The sequence below is a fragment of the Urocitellus parryii genome, chromosome 7 (assembly GCF_045843805.1).
Source record: "Urocitellus parryii isolate mUroPar1 chromosome 7, mUroPar1.hap1, whole genome shotgun sequence".
NCBI lineage: Eukaryota > Metazoa > Chordata > Mammalia > Rodentia > Sciuridae > Urocitellus > Urocitellus parryii.
This window is the reverse complement of record NC_135537.1, coordinates 138975301-138991772: the sequence shown is the minus strand read 5'-3', so window position 1 is coordinate 138991772 and position 16472 is coordinate 138975301. Positions and strand designations below refer to the sequence as shown.

The following is a 16472-nucleotide window of genomic DNA, read 5'->3' as shown; positions in this document are numbered from 1 at the left end:
CCAGTGTGCAGACGCAACGCTAGCCACGAGGCGAGGGCCTTTTCCACCCGTGAAGGCTGTAGTGGGGTTTTTATTGTTCCGTGGAGAAGAAAATTTAAAAATTAGAAACAAATTTCCACTGGGCCTGGTGGCGCACACCTGGGAGACTGAGGCAGGAGGATCCCAAGTACAAGGCCAGCCTGGGCAAGTTAGCAAGACCCTGTCTCAAAATAAAATAAATATTGGTGGGTGGTGGCGCAGGGGTGGAGCACCTGCCTGGCATGCACAGGGCCCTGGGGTTAATCCCCAGTAACATACACAAAAGTTCCATTGATGTACATTGGAGTACAGAGTTCCCCCTAAACCCGCTAGTTCCCCCAATTACCCATTGTTAACATTTTACCTGGGTATGATACTTTTATTACAATTGATGGGTCAATAGTGATACATTATTATTATTCAAATCCATAGTTTACCTTGGTTTTGCTCTTGGTGTTGTACATTCTGTGGGTTTTAGCAGGTGTGGTGTTATAGAGAGACATGGTTTCCGTGCCCTGAAACCCTAGGCTCCACAGACTCCTTCCCTCTGTCTCCAGATCTCTGAATTTCTTAGTCTCCATGTTTTGTTTTGTTTTTTTTTTTCAGAATGCCACACAGTTGGGATCACATAGTATGAAGTTTTTTCAGATGCTTCTTTCATTTAACAGTATGTTTAAGGGTGTGTTTTTTTTTCTTTGTGGGGTGGGGTGGGGTGGCTTTGTTCCATTTAATTTTGTTTTCTTTTGTTTCTTGACTTGTAACTTATATATCTATTGTATCACCAAAATTTCATAGGCAGGTATTACTTCTTGGTTCTGAGCTCCTAATTGCTGAAATTGTGAATTAAGGTTTAAGCGTAATTGGGTCGTTACTGTGGCACATGCCAAACAGGCATATCCAGTGGAACTGCTAGGCTCGCTAGGCATGGTGGCACATGCCTGCAATCCCAGTGACTTGAGAGGCTGAGACAGGAGGATTATAAGTTTGAGACTAGTCAGGGCAACTTATTGAGACCTGGTCTTAAAAAGAAAATAAAAGGGGTTGTACTGAAGATATAACTCAGTGTAGAGGTACCTGGGTTTAATCTGGGGTGGGGTGTGGGAAACTGTGGAACCTGCTTTCCTAATGTCACCTGTGGGATGAACTTCCTAGAAACGCTTTACTAAAGGAAGACTTAAACATACAATCTTATCCAGTGACAAAGCCCCAGTCCTCACAGAGAAAATGAGTCCTCATATAAATTGGTACCTATGCCTCGGAAATATTCCTAGTCTGTCTCCATGAACAAAGGAGCCAATCCTGGAGAAAGGACCATAAATGAAAGGAAGACAAGCCATTTCATTACTGCTCTCTAAGATGCTGGTAGGATGAAGGCTTATTTTGGTATTTTTCCAGCTAAAGAGTAAAAGTCTAAAAAAAAAAAAGTCAGGAAAAAATATATTCCCTTTGGGCTTTAAGATTCTATTCATGAAGCCAGGCGCAGTGGCACACACCTGTAATTTCAGCTACTCAGGAAGCTGAGGCAGGAGGATCACAAGTTCAAGGGCAGCCTTAGCAATTCAATCTCAAAATAAAACAAAAAGGGGGCTGGGGGTCGTGGCTAGTGCTAGAGATTGCTTAGCATGCACAAGACCCTGGGTTCAGTCCCCAGTGCTGAAAAAAAGAAAAGATTCTAGTTCCCTGCAGGTGGTATTCAGAATGATGAAGGGAGTCAATGATTTAGCATGAGAGTTAAATACCAGGGAAGACAGGGACAGAGTGACGGTGGCAACAGGAGACCGGGTCAGGTAGCTGGTAACCAGTGCTTGGGGGTTTATATGGAGCATACCCTGGGGATATTTGAAAATATTTGGAAGGGAATTTGAAATGACAAGAAGCCCATGTATCAAATGACTTCTGCTCTTAATAGATTCGGTTCCTTCAAGATGAGGGAAATAAAAACTGGTGCTATGCACAGATGGAAAAACATAGGGTGATTGTATTTTGGGTTTTAAAAAATTGTTGTTGATTGCTTTGTTCATTTGTCTATTTGTTTTTATTGTTGGTTTAAATTTTTGCAATGCTAAGGACTCAACCCAGGGCTTCACACATGTTATTTAAGTGTTTTGCCACTGAGCTACATTCCCAGCCCAGGAAGATTGTATTTTAAACGAAAAAAAAAATTTATTTTGAAAACATTCCTTATAATATAGCTGATCATATAGGCTTTTACATAAAAGAGCTAATTTGTAATTAAACATCTGCCTTGGTTTTTACCACTATGATTTCTCAAATGAGAGAAGGAAGCAGGGTTCTGTAATTCTCAAAAGACAACTGCACACCCATAAGCCCAGCAACTGCAGAGGCTGAGGCAGGAGGATCACATGTTGGAGATCAGCCTCCACGGCTTAGACCCTGTCCCTGTATCAAAATGAAAAATAAAAAGGGCTGGAGTGTCGCTTGGTGGTAGAACACCCCTAGGTTCAATCTTCCAAGTTGGAAAAAAAAAAAAAAACTCGGGGCACTGTCTGCTTTCCACAGTAGGGTTTATTTGTTTTGCTATTCCTTTCATGCACAGTGTGTTAAATGTCGGTGACTTTGTTGTCAGTTCAATGAAATAAAGATGCAATCAGCAGCAGAGTCTAATGTTCCGAGTTGTCCCATGGCGCCTTTGCTTCAAAGTGGACTAATGGGATAAAATAGATTCCACTTTCTCTTTCTTGTTTAGCAAAGACGAATCACTTCCCAGCCAGAGCAGGGGAGATGAAACCAGTAACATGACCTCAGCCCGAACAACAGTGTCGCTAGCTCATTTTTATTGCTGATTATATTTCAGGGTAGAGGTACATTTTGTTTATTCACCGGTTGAAGGAGATCTCGGTAGCTTCCAAGTTTTCACAATTACAAATAAAGCCGCTACAGGCATCAGCGTGCTAGTTTTCCTATGGACATAACTTTCATTTCCATACCAAGAAGTACATTTTTTTGTGGATCATATTATAAGAATTCCTTCCTTATCCATGATCTTTCTTTTATATTTTCAGTTACTTGTGGTTAACCAAAAAGGTTAGTGTAGTGCAATGAAGAATTAAGATATTTGGGCCGGATGTGGTAGAGCACGCCTGTAATCTCTGCGACTTGGGAGGCTGAGGCAGGAGGATCACAAGTTCAAGGCCAGCCTCAGCAACTTAGACCTTAGACCCTGTCTCAAGATAAAAATAAAAAGGGCCTGGAATACAACTCAGTGGTAGAGCACCCCTGAGTTTAAGCCCCTGTGCACCCCCCCAAAAAAAAAAGATAGAAAGAAAGAAAAAAAGATATTTGAAAAAGAGATACACCACACTCACATACTTTTTTTTTGCAGTATATTGTTAAAATTTGTTCTATTTTATTTAGTAATTATTGTCATTTATATCTTACTGTGTCTAATTTATAAATTAAACTTTATTAAAGGTTTATATGTTTATAGAAAACATCATAGTATATGTAGGGCTTGATAGTAAATGTGGAGTTTCAGAAATCCAATGCAGGTTTTAGACTGTATCTCCCACAGATAAGAGGGGCCACTCTTATGTTTAATTTTGTAAGAAACTGCTTTCCAAAGTGGCTGCAGCATTTTGCAGTGATCAAGGGTTCCTATTGTTCCTCATCCTCACCGGCATTTGATGTCTTATTTTAGATTTTGGTGATACTAATAGGTGGGTGGTGGTACTATCTCATTTTTTGTTCCAATCAGTAATTCTCTAATAACTCATGATGTTGAGTTCTATGCTTGTTTGCCATTTATATGACATCTTTGATGAGCTAGCTGTCTTTGGTGGTGGGAATTGAACTCAGAGCTATGTGCATGCCAAGCCAGAACTCCGCCACTGAGCTGCACCCCCAGCCCCTTTTCAAATCTTTTTTCCACTTTTAGCTAAGTGGTTTGTTTTCTGACTTTTGAAAAAATATGACTTCCCTATTTAGAATCCAATTTATTGTAATTGATTCATTTGACAGGACAGGGGGGAAAAAAAAGATTGTCACATGTATGTAGGATAACTTTGATGGGAAAAAGCCTCCGAGTACACATGTGGTTCTGTTTAGAAGAGAAGCAAAATGTTGAGAAGGTCAGGTGCCCCATGGTTAAGACCTTGAACTTGAAGTTCACATCCTGGGGCTTTGCCACTTACCCACTTAGCTCTTCACCTCTCAGAGCCTCAGTCTGCTGTCAAACAGAGTTGTTAAAAATGTATCTCAAGCTGGGAGTGATGGCGCACTCCTGTAATCCCAGCAGCTCGGGAGGCTGAGGCAGGAGGATCACAAGTTCAAAGCCAGCCGCAGCAAAATCGAGGCACTAAGCAACTCAGTGAGACCCTGTCTCTAATAAAATACAAAATAGGGCTGGGGATGCAGCTCAGTGGTTGAGTGTCTCCGAGTTAAATCCCCAGTTACTCTCCCCGCCAAAATGTATCTCAGCCGGGCACAGTGGCACACCCCCATAAGCCCAGCTCCTCCGGAGACTGAGGCAGGAGGATCACAAGTTCAAGACCAGACTGGGCAACTTAATGAAGCTCTTTCTCAAAAACTAGAAAGGGCTGGGAATATAGCTGAGTGGTAGGGTGCCTCTGGGTTCTGTCCCTAATACTGCTAAATAAATATATAAATAAATAAAATATATTTTAAAACCAAGCAAAAGGGACAGGGGGGCAGAGGGCAGGGGGGAACCCTCTCACGGGGTTGCTTTGGAAGATCAAAGGAGATGATTCTGTAAAGCACTTGGCACCAAGCTTTGTAGACGGCAAGTGCTCCTAAGTGATAGTGCTTCTAATTGATAATTAACAGGTACAACTTTCTCTTCCCCTGGGACGTTTTGTGTCTCCCCCATGGCCCACTCTTTGAGAACCAGAGCCTACTGGAATCCCATCTATCCTGATCAGGCGGAGTTGGTGTGTGTGTTGGGGGTGGGGGGGGTGTATCATGCTCCAAAAGGTGCCCCTTCTCAGTCTCGGGGACCCTGCTGCGGGCTGCCTGTCATTTCATAAGTGTTCGTGTCGTCTCAAGCCCTGGACCCCTCCATTCATATCTCCTTGATCACTTCTCCCACCCACATGTCTCCTGGGCTGCTGCTTCTGTCCCTCTCAGCCTGGCCACAAGTGTGGACACCCCCACGGCAGCTTCTCTGAGGGTGAGCTCCAGGGAGTTTCGCTCTCCTGGTCAGAAGTCCGGCCAGGGAGTGATCAGGTGGACCGAGCTCTCCATGGTGGCTCTAGACACCTTGGGCTCCTGGCATCTTTGGAGATGGTTTGGGGGGTTGGACTTTGGTGTGACCCTGCCAGCAGACCTCCTGTCCCTCTCAGGAAGGCCACGGGGTCTTTCTCTAAACTGACTTCTCTTCCAGTGGATGCACTTTCTGTTCACCAACCCTTGGTACTGCCCAGAAAGGACCCCCTCTTGTGGGCATTTCCCACAGTACAGTGGGGAAGATCTGGAAAAGTGCCCACATTAGAGGTTGGACACAGAATTGTGCCCCCCCACCCCCACCATTTTTTTTTTTTTTTTTTGGTACTATGAATTGAACCCAGGGGCACTTAACCATTGAGTCACATCCCCAGCATTTTTTTGTGGGAGTACCAGGGATTGAACTCAGGGACACTCCACCACTGAGCCACATCCCCAGCCCTATTTCATATTTTATTGAAAGACAGGGTCTCACTGAGTTGCTTGGTGCCTTGCTTTTGCCGCGGCTGGCTTTGAACTTGAGATCCTTCTGCCTCAGTCTCCCGAGTTGCTGGGATTATGAGCGTGCACCACCACAACTACTCCTCAGCCCTTTTTAAAAAATTCTATTTAGAGACAGAGTCTTGCTGAGTTGTTTAGGGCCTTCCTAAGTTGCTGAGGCTGGTTTTGAACTCAGAATCCTCCACCTTTCCAAGCCACTCGGATTGCAGATGTGCACCACCACACCCAGCCAGAACTGTGCCTTCTTGTACAGTAGTCAGACCAGTGCCAGGGCTGGCCAGAGGCCAGGGGTAAATTCTGTGGAGCCACTGCTCCCTCCTGCCAGGGAAGCAGAAGTTCAGTGGTTAAGATCTTGGCAGGGAAGTGAGATACATTATTCTCTTTGAACTGACCTGCAAGGTTGTTGAGAGATTCAGATGAATTCATTCATGAGAAGCTCATAACTCAGACACTCAGCATTGAAGGAGGGTGCTGGCTAGTATCAGCATCATTGGCTTAGACCCTTCTCCCAGGGTCCCAGGGTATTCCACTCCCTTCCCCCACCTGCCTCCCACCTCCCCACCTCCCCACCTCCCACTGCTTTGGCTCCTTCAGAGGAGGTGAGGGGTTTGAATGTACATTTTGGAAGAGAGCAGGGTTTGTTTTTTTGTTTGTTTGTTTGTTTTCTGTGGTGCTGGGGATTGAACCCAGGGCCTTGTGGATGCCAGGCAAGCACTCTACCAACTGAGCTATCTCCCCCGCCCAAGAACAGTTAAAGAAATGACCTGATGGTTCAGTCAGTGCAGCCACCTTAGTTTATACCTCCTTCCTGTGCTTTCCTGAGTATCAGGAATTTCAAGGCCACCAGTGGTGCTGACAGTGATGCTACTTACAATGATGGTGGTGATGATGATGACCATGACACTGATGGCCATTTGCCCTGAGATGGCCATACTGTCCTGTAGGGCTTGTGTCACCTATAACAGCTAGAGTTTCTCAACCTCAGTGCATTCACCTTTAGGTTGGGTGATTCTTTCTTACGGGGCTATTCTGTGCATTATATGAGGAGTAGCCTCCCTGGCCCCTCCCCACTGGGTAGCGATCTGTAGCACCTCTCCCAATATCTGTGGACATTGTCAGATGTCTCTTTGGCGACAAAATCCCCCCGATTCTGAACCCCTGATCTAATCTTTTCTTCCCAACAGCCCCAGCAGGCAGTTACTCATTGTACAGATGAGTCCAGCTAAGGCTCAGAGACATGAAAGACGCTGCCCAAGGTCACTCAGCAAATAATTCACAGAGTCAGAAGGTAAAACTCAGACTTGTAACCAGGACCCTGTATTTCCAGGGAAAAGAAGATATTTCATCAGCTTCTTGGCAGAGCCACCTGGAGAATGTCTCCAGGTTGAAACCTGCTTGGTCAACCCAGGTATCCACTGTCAGAGTCCTTGGAGGCTCAGAAACACAGTGGCTGCTACCTGTTTGCTGATTTGATTTGAACCTAAAGAGCTGAATATATTTCTGTGGAGACTCCACAGGTCCTGGTCCTGGGCTGTGACAGAAGGTCCTCCCCTTCTTTCTTTAGACATCCTGACACTTGTAGATACCTGGGGGGAGGAGGATCAAGCAGGGTATGTTTTTCTGAAAAGGGGGCCTCTTCAGCTCACCGTCTGTTTTCTCCCACTAAAGTTATGTCTGAGATTATGGGTTGAATGTTCCAAATGCCCACCTATAATTTTACTTTTAAAATAATTTATTATGAAAAATCAAAAGCAGACACCAACGTTGAAAGCATTTTACTGCGAATACCTGCCTGCCCACTTAGATTCCGTCATGAATATTTGACTCGAGTTCCTTCGTCACTCACAGTGTGTCCCTCTCCTGAATCCAGGTCAGCCTCTGCTCTGCCTTGTGGGTCGATGAGCGCACCATAAATTCTCTAGGAGGAGGAGAAGTTGGTAATACAGAGCACAGCGGTCATGAGACAAAGATGATCCTCATTAACTGGGTTGATGGAAAAGATAAAAAAGAAATCACGATTAGTTTGAAAGAGTTGCTGACTTTTTAGTAAACAGACTATTGAGTAGATTGAAAATAGTTTAAAATGTCACCCAGGGCTGGAGGTGTAGCTCAGTGGTAGAACAGGTGCTTAGCATGTATGAGGGCCTGGGTTCAACCCACCACCCCCAACAAATGTCATCTAGGATTTAATTGATGCCATCTCGAAATACAGCAACAATATAAATGTACACTTTCAAACAATAAAAATACAAATTGCTTGACAAAATGAAGGCTGCGTTTTGGCTATGAAATTCTAGATTACTGTCCTTGGTTTCCCGTTGGTGGAACCCCCTGTTTTTTTCAGAAATAAGAAAAAACCTTGATAGGCCGTTCCCACTCTTACCCCTTCCTCAGAGATTCCAGCTCCCTCCGGCCCAGATTCCATGGGGTAGGTAGGGGAGACCCACAGTCACATCTTGGCTTGCCCCCACCCCACTTTTCTCACCCTCTTTCTCAGGAGCTTCATGCAGGGAAGGGGGTTTCCCTTGCAGGTACCTTCCTAGGGGACAGATGACTTGGGCTTCTTGATATAGGCAATTCTGGACAACAGATACTTTTAATATAATTTTTTTTTAATCATGACAATTTTTTAGGATTTTTAAAGCTTCTCATTTTGAAATAATTTCAGACTTGCAGAAAAATTTCCAAAATGCTACAGGGAATTCCTGCACGCCCTTTACTCCGCTTCTCCTGTTATATTTAGTATCTTAGCTCCTCATTTCTTTTCATGACCTTCACGTTTTTTGTTTTTGTTTTTTTTTGGTGCTGGGGAGAGGGGGATTAAACCCAGAAGCATTTAATCACCAAGCCCCAAGCCCCATCCCCAGCCCTATTTTGTATTTTATTTAGAGACAGGGTCTCACTGAGTTGCTTAGTGCCTCGATGTTGCAGAGGCTGGCTTTGAACTCGACATCCGACATCCTCCTGCCTCAGCCTCCCGAGCTGCTGGGATTACAGGCGTGCCACACTGCGCCCAGCTGACCTTCATATTTTTAAAGAGAACTGGTCAGTTATTTTGTAGAATGTCCCTTGATTTGAGTTTGTCTGATATTTTCTCACGACTCAGTTGAGGTTTGCATTTTGGGGAGACTCCTTCCAAAGGGATGCTGTGTCCTCAGCGCATTGGATCAGGATCAGGAGCCACGTGACATCCATGTATGTTATCCCTGGGAGTCTCCGTCTCCATCACTTGGGTAAGGTGGTGTCTGCCAGGTTCCTTCACTGGAAAGTTACTAGTTTTTTCTTTGCAATTAATTTATATCCTGGGGGAGATACCTTGAGACTCTGTGAATATCCTCCTTCTCCAACTTTGCCTATTAATTTCCACCTCCATCATTGAATAGAACCAGGGATTAAACCCAGGGGCGCTCAACCACGGAGCCACATCCCAGCCCTTCTTAGTTGTTATTTTTCGATAGGGTCTCTCTAAGTTGCTTAGCGCCTCTCTAAATTGCTGAGGCTGGCTTTGAACTCGAGATCCTCCAGCCTCAGCTTCCTGAGCCGCTGGGATTACAGGCCCTTCTACATTTACTAATTACAACCTTTCTCTAGGAGAGGACTGTCTCCTCGCCTCTATTTATTCACATATCATAAAGACAAGATATTCGATCTTAGGGGTTATAATTCAATAGTATTATTATTTATTTTGTTCAGATTATTCAAGCCTTAGCCATGGCAGCTCATTATGCAATTTTTTTTTTTTTTTAATGAAAGCTTTCCACCATTATGGAAAAACCTGGAGAACAGTACAAAGAACCCCTCGCCCTTCTCCTGGATTCTAGTGGTTCCTTGCACTTGACTGCAGTTGCTCTCTCTGCTCCTCCCTCCTCCCCTCCCCTCCCCCTCCCTCCTGGGTCTCACCAGTGTTTTCACAAATGCACCATCTGTTTGGTTTTTTGTTTGTTTGTTTTTTTATTTTTAATCAGGGTTAATTTGCAGTTAATCTGTGCCCAGACTATTGGGAGTGACAGTAAAATGTCAGTGGCTAGCTCCTCCTGCCTCTGTTTAGGTCCCAGGTTTCTTCTTCATCTTGCCACATTTTTTTTTTTAACAGCTTTAAGACACAGTTCACATGCTCTACGCTTTTCTCTTATTTAAAGTGGTCAATTTATTGTTTGTTTTTATTTTTGTTTTGGGGAGGTGGGGGTCTTGCTGGGTTGCCCAGGCTGGCCATGAACTCCCTCAGCCTCCCTAATAGCTGGGATTATAGGTGAACACCGCTAGGTTCAGCTCTCATTGATTTGTGTGGATTTTGTTGTTGTTGTTGTTTTGGGTACTGGGGATGGAACCCTAGGAGCACTGCAGCACTTAACCACGGAATCCCATCCCCATTTTATTTAGATACGGGGTCTCGCCAAGTTGCTTAGGGCCTCACTAAATTGCTGAGGCTGGCTTTGAACTCAAGATCCTCCTGCCTCAGCCTCTGGAGCCACTGAGATTACAGGTGTGCGCCACTGTAACCAGCTCTCATTTTTAAAAAAAAAATCTTTATTTTATTTATTTATTTTTATGTGGTGCTGATGATCGAACCCAGGGCCTCGCACGTGCTAGGCAAGTGCTCTACCACTGAGCCACAACCCCAGCCCTCTCATGGTTTTTTAATATGTTCATAGATAGGTATCAACATTACCAGTGTTAAAACATTTTCATCCCCATAAGGAGAACCGAATATTTTCAGTTGTCGTTCTTCACTCACCCCAATAAGCCTTGGGCAACCATTAGTCTACTTTATGTCTAGAAATTTGTCTCTTCTGTTCATTTCATATAAGTGGAATAATATAATATGGTCTTTCGTGACTGGCTTCTTTAACATGCTCTTGAGGTGCATTGTGTTGTAACATGAATGAATATTTCCTTTCATAGCCAAATAATATTCCTTGTGTGGTGACCCCACATTTTGTTAATCCCTTCACCTGTTGATGGATATTTGGATTGTTTCCACCTTTTGGCTGAACGTTGCGCTGCTGTAAACATTTGCACAGAAGTTTTTGTTCAAATACCTGTTTTCAAGAATTGTTTTTTTTTTTTCCAGTTCCTGGGATTGAACCCAGGGATGCTCTACCATGGAGCTATATCCCCAGCCCATTATTATTATTAATTATTATTATTATTATTATTATTATTAGTCAAGGTCTCAGTGAATTGCTGAGGCTGGCCTCAAACTTGCGATACTCCTGCCTCAGCCTCCCACGTTGCTGGGATTACAGGCGTGTACCACTGTGTTTGGTTCTGTTTTCAGTTCTTTGGGGTATATACCTAGGAGTGGAATTGTTGTGACATAATTCTAAGTTTCACTTTTCGAGAAACTTCCAAGTCATTTCCCACAGTGGCGTCACCATTTTACATTCCCATCAACAATGCACAAAGGGTCCATTCTCTCCACCTCCTGGCTAACACTTTACCCTTGATTTCTTTGATTAAAGCCATCCTTGCAGATGTGAAATAGTATCTCATTGTGGCTCTGATTCTATTTCCCTGACAGCTAACAATGTTGGTTTGGGGTTACTTATGTCTATCTTCTGTTGAAATCCCTCGTCCAGTTTTTAATTGTCATGTTGTTGTGACATAGGAGTTATTTATATATTGCCAATTTGGCAAGGAAGGTGGAGCCCGTGGAGGGTCATGAACTTCCAGGTGAGGACCATGGGCTTCATTTGAAATCTCAGCAGAGTGGAGCCTTTGGAGGCAGAGTAGGCAGGATCTGAGCAGGGGAGGCTGAGCCTGAGGAACCCTTAGGATCACAGGGTGACTCAGCTCTGGTGAGTACCTGGCTCAGATGGTGGGAAGGGTGGGGAGCAGGGGCTGTCCTTTAAAAAGACCCCAGGCCTTCTCAGAGACCACTCCCTTTGTGCCGCTCTGCATTATGGGCCTGGGGTGGGGAGGGATGCAGGGTCAGTAGCACTGGCTGCAGGCCTCCAATCCCAGCTGTGGCCTGCCCTGGGCAGCCACGTCAGCCCACCTTCTCTGTAACACCTTGCAGGTTTCTCTGAACCAGGTAACCCAGAGACTTCTCAGAACTCCTGCTTGGTCAGCTCCTGCCCATCTCAGTTTCTGGGAACTCCTGGCACCCTCCCGAGGGCTGGGTGCGTAGTAAATGCTGGAGAAGATCCCCTGGTTCATTACTTTTCTTAGGCAGTTCTTGCTGCAGAAAGACTGGGGGCAGAAGAAGGTGAGAGAAAGCACCTCGGCTCAGACCAGCAAAGTGAAGTCAAATGAGGCCCCAGGTGCCAGCCCTGTGGGCATTGAGCAAGTGCTTGTGCCTCTCAAGGATTGCTTTCTTCAATGACCATCATGTCACCCCCTTGGGCTTGTGATGGTTTGGCAGGTGGCCACACCTGGTGCCTCCGGCTGCTTTCTTCCTAATTGGTTCGTCCAGGGCCGGCTGACCGTGTGCACATGTGCAAGGGTGGTTTTAATGTGTCGGCTCCTCTTAAGCCTTGAGAATTCCTGGCAAGTTGCCATGGGTTCTGTTTGGCCCTTCCCCTGCTCACCTGCTCTGTACCAAGCCCTGATCTGGGGTGATCCCCTCTGACTCTCTGCTGGCCCCCACCGTCACCTGAGTTCCTCGGCAGGGGTTGTTGGTGATGGCATCCCCACTTATTTGGGGTCTGAACCTCTGCCAGGGGCACAGAGAGTGTGTAGCTAATGGACAGCTGGTTCCCAGGCAGCGCGGTGCTTGACCTTGGAGTTGGAACAGAGAACCGTCTGTTTGTGTTTCCATGAATGAGAGGGGACAGCTGGCCTGCAGACAGCAGGCTCAGTCAGTTGGGGGTTGCGTTGGCTGCTGACTTTAAGCAAACAGCAAGGGCCAGGGGCTTAGGCGGAAGGAGGATGGCAAAGAAGAAGCTGGCGGGGCTCCAGGAGAGCCACCTGAGAGCTGGTGCCTGGGCTGGGCTGTGCAGAGGCCACTGGGGGAGGTGGCAGTGAGGGAAGCTGCTCCCCAGATCTAGAGTCTGCGCTGTCAGCAAACCTGAGGATTGGGTCTATCTGGCAGGTAAGGAAGTGTGGGTCCGTTTTTTTTGTTTTTTGTTTTTTTTTTCTAGAAGTCTCTGCTTCTTGGAGAGGTTTCTCTTGGGCTCCTTCAATAAGCAACACCCAGGTGTTAGCTAAAATCAGATTTCCTTTACAGAAATTTGGTTTGCCTAGGACTTTCCTGACCCACATAGAGCACACAAATGAAAGCAGGTTGTATTTTTTGCGTTAAGAGACAAACACAATTATCATGGCCTTTGCTGCCTGTCCTAAGCCAGGTGCTTGCCAGCCCCTTGGAAGGATTTGGGTATTTTCTGATTGAAGACTTGCTTACCCAGATGACTTGATATTATTCCCATAACTGTACAGCTTAAGTTCTAATTCCATTTCCTGTTCTTTCATATTTTTTTTCTTTTTTTCTTCTTTTTGGTGCCATGGATCCTTCTTTGACATTCTGGTGAAATAGTGGCTTAAAATGCAAAATAAGATTCAGAGGAAACCAATTATATTGACTTTATTAGAATAGTTAAGAAAGTATGTGATATTATAATCCATGTGCTTCTTTGTTGATGTGTTAAATAAACAGCCTTGCCGTGGGTCTCTTTTAATTTTTAATTCAGTGATAACTATAAATATTTTAAGGTATCTGCTGCTCTTTAGTGTGATAGGAAAAAATCTGTGATGTTATTGATGACCAGGACACAGGGACTGACAATATTACTGCGATGTTTCCTACCTACACTAAAGGAGATAGAAATTTTCAGTTGCAGGTTAATAAAAATCAAGATATATTTTTTCCCATCTAAGTTCATGGATCCCCTGTTAAAAACCCCCAAGACAAGCAATGACCAAAGGAGGTTGTTTTCCTGAATTTTCTCTTTGTATAAACCATGACATTTCTCTGTCCCAGAATTTAGACACCTCGCTGGATCTTCAGGGGGACATATTAGTCCATTTTAATCATCTGTGCGTGGCATCTGGTGTCCCCCCCACTCTCTAGAGGAGTTCTGGGTCCTGTTATCCCATGTTATGGGTTGAAATGTGTCCCCCAAGCTGGACATGATGGCTCATGCCTGTACCAGCTACTCTGGAGGCTGAGGTAGGAGGATCACAAGTTCAAGGCCAGCCTGGGTAACTTTGTGAGACCCTGTCTCAAAATAAAAAGGACTGGGGATGTAGCTCAGGGGTTTAATCCCCAGTACCACCAAAAAAAAAAAAAAAAAATTAGTAAAGAAAAAAGTGTCTCTCCTGAAGAATATGTTCAAGTTCTAACTCCCAGTACCTTTGAAGAATACGTCCTTTGGAAATAGAATCACTGCAGGTGTAATCAGGTAAGACGAGATCATTCTGGAGTAGGATGGGCCCTTAATCCAATATGACAAACGTCCTTTAAAGAGGAGAGAAAAAGAAAGGAGAGGCTACCTGAAGACAGACACAGGGACGTGAAGACCTTGGGAAGATGAAGACAGGTTTGGGGGGTGGGGGGACTCCAGGCCACGCACGGAGTGCCAAGGTTTGCCTTCAAACAACCGGCACTGACAGACCGGCTCGGCACACATCCTTCCCCGATTCTCCAGACAGAGCTTGGCCCTGCGGATACCTTGATGAAGACTTCTAGGTTCCAAGTCAGGCGCGGTGGCACTCGCCTGTAATCCCAGCAACTCGGAAGCCCGAGGCAGGAGTCAGTCTCAGTGATTTAGTGAGACCCTGTCTCAAAATTAAATAAATAAATAAACAAAGGGGTAGGGATGTAGCTTATTGGTAAAGTGCCCTTGGATTCAATCCCCAGTATTTAAAATAATAATAATAATAATAATAGACTTCTAGGTTCTAGAACTGCGTAAGCCACAAAGCACACAGTACTGTAAGAGACAGCCTTAGGGGACACATGCCATGGGGAAGGGAGTGCCACTTTGGGGAGGAGTTGGGGCTTCCCTCCTCCCTGGCCCTGTGCAGGGTGACTGGCCACCACCAGAGTCTGGTGACTCTGGAGTCCCTGCCTTGACTGGGGAGTTGTACCTGCCCTGTATCAGACCTTTCAGAAATGACAAAAGCTAGCTGTGCCTCTGGGAGTGCGTGGGCAGAGCCTGTAGCTCGAGGGAGGGGGGAAGGAGGAGGATATTTTGCATCTTATTTCAGGTGGAGGTTTTGCATAGCATGTCAGCCTGGGAAGGAGAAAATGGTTTCTAGTTCAAGAGACAGGAAGGGATTTGGGGCCTACTGGAATAGGCACCTTAGGCTATTAAAGGGTCCCAAAGATTTACTTTCCTGGTTAAAAACAAACAAACAAACAAAAAACTGCCCCACAGCGTTAAGTGAGATCTCCTGTGTATGGACCATGGGAGTCTTGAGGGGGTACAAAGAAAAACAATGTGTGCTCTGCTCTCCAAGCGGTGAGACTGAGTGGCTGGGGCCGGGGCACAGTGAGTGATTGAACGTTGCAGTGAACCCAAAATTTGCTCTGTTTTTGCCCTGCTGAGGACAATAGGAGACTCTTAGATCTGCAACCGTGTCAGGATGAACCAGTGGCGTGGGTCATGGGGTGTCCGGGATGGACCATGGCCAAGAGAGGCAGCAGCAGTCTGAACTGTGGCTTGGAGGCTTCAAGGGCCCACCTAAGCGGAGGAATCGGAGCAGGAGCTATGAAGATAGGTAGGGCACCCTTGTTTGTTTAACTATTACTGAATCATCATTTGAAGACGATTCAAGAAATAAGTCCTTTCATAATCCCAACTCCTACTCGGCCCCGTGGATGCCGCCTTTTCAATGGCTGGAATGTGGCTGTGATCCTGAGCCATCCCTGTGTCGACTGATTCCACTTCTTGCGCCTGATCTTGCTGTGCACCCTCTCCCAGGTCATTTGTTGGTTTTGACATTGCCCGTGACATTGTGTCTGGATATATGCCATTGTTGGCCATTCCTCAAGACCTGGAGTCCCTTCTGGAGATCCCATGGTCTTAGTGGGTATAAACCGCCTTGCAGGGTGGGCCAGAGGCAGGAAGGCAGGACCCATTCAGAGGACAGGTCTGTGTATGGCCGGGAGGAAGATGGAGATGGAGGTTGGACTTGAGATTCCAGGTGGAGGAGACTGGGCTTATTCCATGGGCCACAGTGGACTCTTGAGGGTTTATAGCAGTTCCATGAAGATGTCCCAGACACTTGTCATGTTCTGGGCACTGTCCTAGCCTAGGGACATCTAGCCACCTCCCCAGAACCATGGTGTGTATAGGGATAGCCCAGGCAAAGACCCGCAAAGATACAGGCAGAATGAGATGCTGAGGAGTTGGGAGTGGAGTCAATTCAAATGGGGCTCAAGTAAGGAGGAGCTGGAGAGTATTCAGAGCAGGTGGTGCTGGGCGTCTTCCTGGAGACAGTAGGAAGAAAAGGAGTTCTACACAAGAGGACACAGGGACAGGGCTGAGCACCTGGGACATGTCCAGGTCGAAGTGGCTGGAGCCTGAGTTTTGTGCAGGGATGTGGTGGCAGGTGAGATTGGAAGGCTATTTGGGCCAAGTCATGGACAGACTCCAGTACAGCTTGGGTTTCTTCCCTGAGGTAGTGGGGAGCCATTGAAGGTTTTTGAGCAAAGGAATCACACAGTCTAACCCAGGTAGTAAGGAGAATTTCTCTGGCTGCACAGGAAGTGGAACAAGGGTAAGCCCCAAAGACCAATTAGGAAACTTTTCCCACCATCTGGGGCAAGAGAAGAGGAGAATTGGAGAGGAGGAGGAGGAGGAGGAGGG

General features: G+C 45.8%; 1 protein-coding gene across 4 annotated transcripts in view; it reads left to right on the top strand.

Annotated features, from left to right (window-relative positions):
- Positions 1 to 16472, top strand: part of Rph3al (rabphilin 3A like (without C2 domains)) — a 149721-nt gene that overhangs the window by 33429 nt on the left and 99820 nt on the right. Inside the window, exon 2 of one of the 4 annotated variants that reach the window (XM_026388870.2) lies at positions 625 to 685. The exons of 2 other annotated variants lie outside the window; for them this stretch is intronic. The gene's annotated coding sequence lies outside the window, so the exon portion shown is untranslated. Of the gene's footprint in view, positions 1 to 624; positions 686 to 12676; positions 12752 to 16472 lie in introns of those variants that run through there. One more of the 4 variants, XM_026388868.2, reaches the window with a different exon arrangement.